This window comes from Vanellus vanellus (genome assembly GCF_965231255.1).
Source record: "Vanellus vanellus genome assembly, chromosome: 20".
Classification (NCBI taxonomy): Eukaryota; Metazoa; Chordata; class Aves; order Charadriiformes; family Charadriidae; genus Vanellus; species Vanellus vanellus.
The window spans coordinates 2,552,250-2,559,197 of NC_138925.1; positions in this window are offsets into that span (position 1 = coordinate 2,552,250).

Sequence of the window (6,948 nt, forward strand, 5' to 3'; positions counted from 1 at the left end):
ATTGCAATGCTGTATGTAATGCCCTTTTTTTTTTTTTTTTTTTTTTTGAGCAGAGGGCCGTCATAAAAACAACCTGTGGGAGCCCAAAGGCCGTCCCTATGGGCTCACCACCCATCTGAGCTACAATTTCATCTAAAATACCCCAAAACGAAGCTGCCACGTCGAGCCGTGCTGCTGCTTTCGAAGCATGGCGGAGATGCCCCTGCGGATGGTTTCCCCCTGTGCGTGGCCCAACGGCGCCAGCAGGCTGCTCTACCACCTTGTATTGTGTTTTTATTTTTTTTTTTTTTTCCCCAAATTAATGTCCTTTAGCTAACGAGGGTGTTTCTCGTGCTGCCTGCTAACGATGGGTATTTTGCTCTGAAAAGGAGACGGGAACCACGAAGCCAAGGTGGGTCGTTGCTGCTGCCTTAATGAGCTGCATTATTAACCCCAACCATGGTCCGACCCCCATCCCACCCCATTTAGAGGCAGCCCCGGGGCAGGACCGCCACCTTCTCCCCCATTCGGGCAGCAAATCCTTTCTGTTTTAACCAATAATGCGTTTTTAATGCATTAAATGCAAGTATTTTTACGCTGGTACCCGTTTCAAAGATGCTTTTTGCAGGGCTTGAGCCCGCTCCCCCTCATCCACGCTGGGGATGGGTGTCCTGCACCAAGGCTCATCTTCCCAAGCTCATTATTACCACTGTATTTTTATTTATCATTTCACTTTTTTCCTTCTTGATATTCCCGGTATCGATCCCTTCCTCCAACCTCATTATCTCGCCCGGATGCTAACGTGCCGGGGCAGCCCGAGAGCTCGTTCCAGCCCGTGTTTGCAAACTCCCAGCAAATGCTGTGAAGCACAAATCTCTCTTTAACGACCGAAAATGAATATATAACCCCTGGCGCTCTGGTTTAGGAAAGATTTTTTTTTTTTTTTTTTTTTTTTTTTCTTATTTTCTGAAAGGTGCTGCCTTGGGCTGGGGGTGGGGGGTGTCGGGCTGCAAGGGGCTTGGGGCAGCCCCCCTGGTTTTGGAGAGCTTGTGATGGGGGGGGGGGTTGGACTTAAAATGGAGATTTTTGCTACCTTGAAGGGTTAGAAATGGTTGGGGGTGGGTGTTTGGTTTTTTCTTTTGGGGAGAAAGAAAAGGGAGAAACTGGCTCATGACCCTCATGCTGGGGGGATGCATCCATCATGTATGGAGCATCTGACGTGCAGCTGCTTTTGCAATGGTCCATGGGGAACGAGAGGAGGCATTTGCTGTGCCGGCGTGGCCAAAACCAGGTATGGACAATGGGGAGCTTCTTCCATGATGCTTTTAATCCCTCAGGGTGCAGGAGCCTCCACCCAAATTGGGCTCTTTGCCCATTAGTACACAGCTGGATTTATCTTCTCCCACCTTCCTTCTCCTCCATCGCCTTCAGTTGGCACCAAGCCCTGCCCAGACCCTGGTGGCCGATAGTCTTCAGCCCTCACCTGTGTTGCAAAGAGGGTGGAGAGCAATGGCTCCGTGAGCAGCCCTTGCCCTAAAGCCCCTCTGAGAGATTGAAAAGCTCCTCCTGGTTCAGGCTGGCCAGTGGCCAATAGTGCACAGCTCTTCCCGGCCAGGGGATTAAGGATGTTCTAGTTGTGCTCTTGGCTGAAGGTCAGGGGATGAATTATGCATGGCTGTGCTTTCCACCTTGGGAACAGGGCATGGGGCATAGGTGGGCAGGGGGTCATGGATATGCCATGGTCCAGGTCCTGCGGTGATATTGTGGCTTGGCCACCAGTCCAGAGGGTGGCTGTAGGCCCTCGGGATGAGCTCTTGCTGTGCAAAAAGGCAGGCAGAGCTCAGTGGAGTCTTGGCTCCCCTGGAGAGATGCTGCAGGGAGGGCATGTCCCCAGGGTGTGCCACGATGATGTCTCCAAGGTGCCCTGGTGGCATCTCCAAGGGCTGCCATGGCGGTACGGCTCAAGGGTGCCCTGGTGGTATGGCTCAAGGGTACCACAATGGCATCTCCCAGGGTTCCTATGGCGGTACCTCCCAGGGCTGCTGTGTTGGCATGTCTCAAAGGTGCCCTGGTGGCATCTCCCAGCGTTGCCGTGGTGGTACGGCCCAAAGAGGATGGAGATGTTGGGCTGTGACTGATGGGATCTCTGTGGCTTTTGTATTCTCCTTAAAGAACCTGCTCTGCTAATTGAACGCCCCGTTGCAAAGGCAGAAGCGTGGCCAGACCCGTGACATCCTTCAAGCAGAAGGTGCCTGTGTGGGGAATAAGCCGGGTTATGCGACAACTGAGCCGGTCGCAGCCATGGGAGGAGAAGTTTCCTCCCCACCCCAATATTTTGGTGTGGAAAACAAATGCGGGAGGTTTCTTCGGAGGCTTACGTGGTCCAGCCGTGGGGTTGGAAGGGGAAAGCAGCCTTGCTGTGCGTTCCCTCCTGCTTCTTCCCCAGGAGATGCGAGCAAAGCCTTCCTCCTTGCCCGTCATCCCCCTCTGTTGCCTTTAATCAAGCCTTTTTGATTCCTCCTGGATTTCCCCCACCTCCTCCTCCTCCTCCTCGCAAGCTGCGGGTGGAAAAAAAAAAAAAAAAAAAAAAGAAATTTATAATAATAATCATCATAACAAGCAGCGCGGGAGCCCGGGGGGGAAAAGGAGCAAAGGAGAAATTTGCTTTGAGCTCCAAAGGCAGGACGGCTCTGAAGATGGGCTCGCCTGAGATTTGGGATGAGAAACCTGCCTTGAAAGGAGCAATTAAAAGAGGAAAAGCAATTAAATCGCCGCAAGAAAAGTGGGGTGCAGGAGCCGGGGTGGGATGGAGAAGGTGGTGGTGGTGGTGGGGGAGGTCCACCGGGTGCTGCATCCCCGGCAATGCTCCTTGTCCTGAGTTTAGGAACGCTCAAATACTGCATTATAGATTTTATAAGTGTATATATAAAAATATATATGCAGGGAAGGAGAATAATATTTCCGCGGGATGAAGTTAAGGTCTTTCTGAAGGTGTTTGGTTATCAAGTCCTGAGGAAGCGCTGTGACCGGAGGGGCTTTCGGCGCGGAAATTATTCCATCAAACACAACAAGTGGCGGCAGGGCGGGCTGAGAGCACACGCTCCGCTTCCAAAGCGATATTTGACGAACCAGACCCACTCTTGTCAACGTTTTTTCTTGCTCCGTACTGGCGTTGCTGGGTTCCCCCAGCGAGGAGACAGCGGAGGTGGCAGAGCGGGTTGGGTGTATTTACCCCCCGTGGTGTAAACGTGCCTCAGTTTCCCTCCCCTCTCGGAGGATGCTTCTTCCTCGAGCACCCACCGAAAAGTGATATTTCCCCCCTCGTTGGGCACGGGAGGGATTTAGGGATTAAAATCCTTCCTTGCTATTATCCTTTCGGGTTATATTTCTTATATATTTTTTATTATAATAATAATTATTTTTATTTTTTTTAATTATTTTTGCTTTTGGCATGGCCCCTCCCCAGGCTCTAGGGCAGGAGTGGCTCCACTTCTCCCTTTTCTCCCCCCATCCCATTGCTTTTGGGGGGCTGCAACCCCATCTTTTTTTTATTTCCAAAGGTTTCTTTGCGCTAATTAGACCTTAATTACAGCAATAAATTTAATCTCGGGTCGGGCTTTCATCCGCTCCCACTCCCCCACCCTTCTCGGGGCGAGGAGCCCAGAGCCGCTATATACACATCTATAACTATATATATTTATGAAAAACCTCCATTTAGGATAAATTCTTCCGGAATCCACCAAATTTAGTGCAAATCCTTCCGGATCCGGCCCTTAAACCTCCCTCGGGGACGGGCTTTGCATCAGCAGAAGTTCCAACCTGTTTTTTGGGGTGGCCGTGGGGTTTGTGCCGCGGCGGTGTAAGGACACCGTCACGGCTGTGCTCCCCACGGGGAAAACAGAGATTTGGGGCGGTTTACATGAAAATCAGTTTGTTTTTTTTTTTTTTTTTTTGGAAAAAAAGCATATCTGACAGTTACACGTGTAAAGCGGCGTTCGAAAGGCTTATGCAGCACTCCCTCCCCCTCTGCATATATAAATGTATATATCCTGTGGTGATAACACACAAATGAATCGGTGGCGATTGTCATTCCCAGGCAGGAAAAAGGCAGAAGAGCTCAAAACAGTTTAATCGGAGAAAAAACAATATAAAAAAATCTCTCTTTTTTTTTTTTTTTTTTTTTTCTTATTTTTTCTGCGATGGGAGCTCTGCCGGGCAGCAAGAAATGGCATTTTTCTCTCCCTCATCCTCAATCGCGTCCAAATGGGTCGGGCATCCCCCAATTCACGTCCTCATCCAGTTCCTTTCGGGGGGGGGGGGGGGGTCGTGCCCCCAGCGCTGCTCGCCCCCGCCAGTGCCTTCCCTGCCGTAACTCAAATGGCAATGATTAGCCAAATAAAATTTCCATCTGTTGAGGACTTTCCGGGAGTTATTACCGGCAATAAAACCCGTGCGAGGCGAATGATGGATCCGAGGGGTAAGTGCCTCCATTACAAGCAAAAGTGACTTTTAAATAAGGTGACGGGTTTCCGTATTGGCCTGAAAAATCCCGTTGGAGACTGCGTAGAAGGGGGCATCCCCTGAATCCTGGGCAAAATACCACTGGGAATGGCTTTTCCAGGCCAGCTGGGCTGAATAAATGGAGGGAATTAATTAATTCAGCTTTTTGGAGGAGGTTTTGGGTGCCAGGATGCGGCTGCAGCTCCGGGCTCCCTCGGGATGCAGCACTTTTTGGGACCGGAGCTTGCAAACCGTGCCCACCAGCATCACTTCATCCACCAAATCCTTGGAAAAATCCCACTAGGAATGGCTTTCCCAGGCCAGCTGGGGTTCATACATGCAGGGAATTGGTTGATCCAGCTTTTTGGAGGAGGTTTTGGGTGCTGGGATGCGGCTGCAGCTCCGAGCTCCATCAGGATGGATGCAGCACCTTTTGGGACCGGAGCTTCCAAACCGTGCCCACCAGCATCACTTCATCCACCAAATCCTTGGAAAAATCCCACTGGGAATGGCTTTCCCAGCCCAACTGGGATGGATACATGCAGGGAATTGGTTGATCCAGCTTTTTGGAGGAGGTTTGGGATGCTGGGATGCGGCTGCAGCTCTGAGCTCCATCAGGATGGATGCAGCACCTTTTGGGACCGGAGCTTCCAAACCATGTCCACCAGCATCACTTCATCCCCTAAATCCTTAGAAAAATCCTACTAGGAATGATGTTCCCAGGCCAGCTGGGGTTCATACGTGCAGGGAATTGGTTGATCCAGCTTTTTGGAGGAGGTTTTGGATGCTGGGATGCGGCTGCAGCTCCGGGCTTCATCAGGATGGATGCAGCACCTTTTGGGACCAGAACTTGGAAACTGTGCCCACCACCATCACTTCATCCCTCAAATCTGCTTTCCCTTCACCACGACTCAAGGAGCCGGCGTCCTTCGCTCATCCCTTTTCCTTATCTGCCGTGATTGGAGCTGCCGGGGTTGGACGTGCAAATCCTCACCACCGCCACCCCCCTTCTTAATTGAAGCGGAGGGTTAACGGCTGCGGCTCTTTGCTCGCTCTCCCGGCGGGGAAATGGCTGCCTGCTTCCAAAAAAAAAAAAAAAGGGATGCAGAGCTGTTTTTCCATCCTTTTCTTGCTCTAAACGAGCCGGGTAGCAAAATGCAACGCCCCAGAATGCGGCCTGCTGGGATGCTCCCCCGTAAAGCTTTTTTTTTAAGGGAGGAAGAAAGGATCGCACGGAGCCAGGATGGGTGCCGAGGTGCAGAGCCGGGTGCAGGTGGGTGGCTGGATGCTGAAGGCAGCTGTGTCGCAGCCAAAAAAAAATATAAAATAATAATAATAATAAAAAAAGGGATGTATCAAAATGCAGCTGCATGTCCGGCTTATTTTCCCTTGCACGTGCGGCTGGCTGCCGCTAACGTCGAGCCGCGGCCGGGTTTGTAGCGTTTGGGCTTGGAAAAATTATCGGGGGGTTTGCACCAAAAAAAAAAAAAAAAAGCTTCAGCCAAACGAAGTGGCCGAGGGAGGGAATGGGATGGGACACACGGATAGAGAACAGCGGGACGGAGCCGCCTCCCGCGACCAATAGCTGTTATTTGTGCCCTCTTAATTCCTCCGAGAGAATTTTTTTCCTCGGCAATTTGGAAGGATTAAACCCAACCGAACAGCAGGTGATAATCCCAACGCTGGCGAACGCTTCCCCAGCCGGTGGCCCGCCGCCTCCTCGGGCCGGCAAGAGAGGGTTTTCCCCTGCCCGGGACACCTCCGAGGCAGCCGCGTCGCATCTCCGTCCGTTACCAGGTGGCAGCTCCCCTGGGGATGTTGAAATTCCCCGGGGATGCCGTTTCTTCCTGGAGATTTGGCAGCGATGGGGAGCGATTTCTACCCCTACACCTTCGTAGAGCTCAGAGGGTTGTGGTTAGTGGTGCAGAATCCAGTTGGAGGTCAGTAACCAGTGGTGTCCCTCAGTGGTCAGTACTGGGTCCGGTCCTGTTCAATATATTCATCAATGACCTGGATGAAGGGATGGAGTGTACCATCAGCACGTTTGCTGATGACACAACACTGGGAAGAGTGGCTGACACGCCGGAAGGCTGTGCTGCTGTACAGCGTGACCTGGCCAGGCTGGAGACTTGGGTGGAGAAGAACCTTATGAAGTTCACCAAGGGCAAGTGTGGGGTACTGCACCTGGGGAGGGATAACCCCCTGCACCAGTAAAGGCTGGGGGCTGACCTGCTGGAGAGCAGCTCTGTGGAAAGGGACCGGGGAGTCCTGGGGGACAACAGGATGGCCATGAGCCAGCAGTGTGCCCTGGTGGCCAAGAAGGCCAATGGCGTCCTGGGGGGCATCAAGCAGAGTGTGGCCAGCAGGGTGAGGGAGGTCATCCTCCCCCTCTGCTCTGCCCCGGGGAGGCCACTTCTGGAGCACTGTGTCCAGTTTGGGGCTCCCCGGGTCAGGAAGGACAGGGAACTG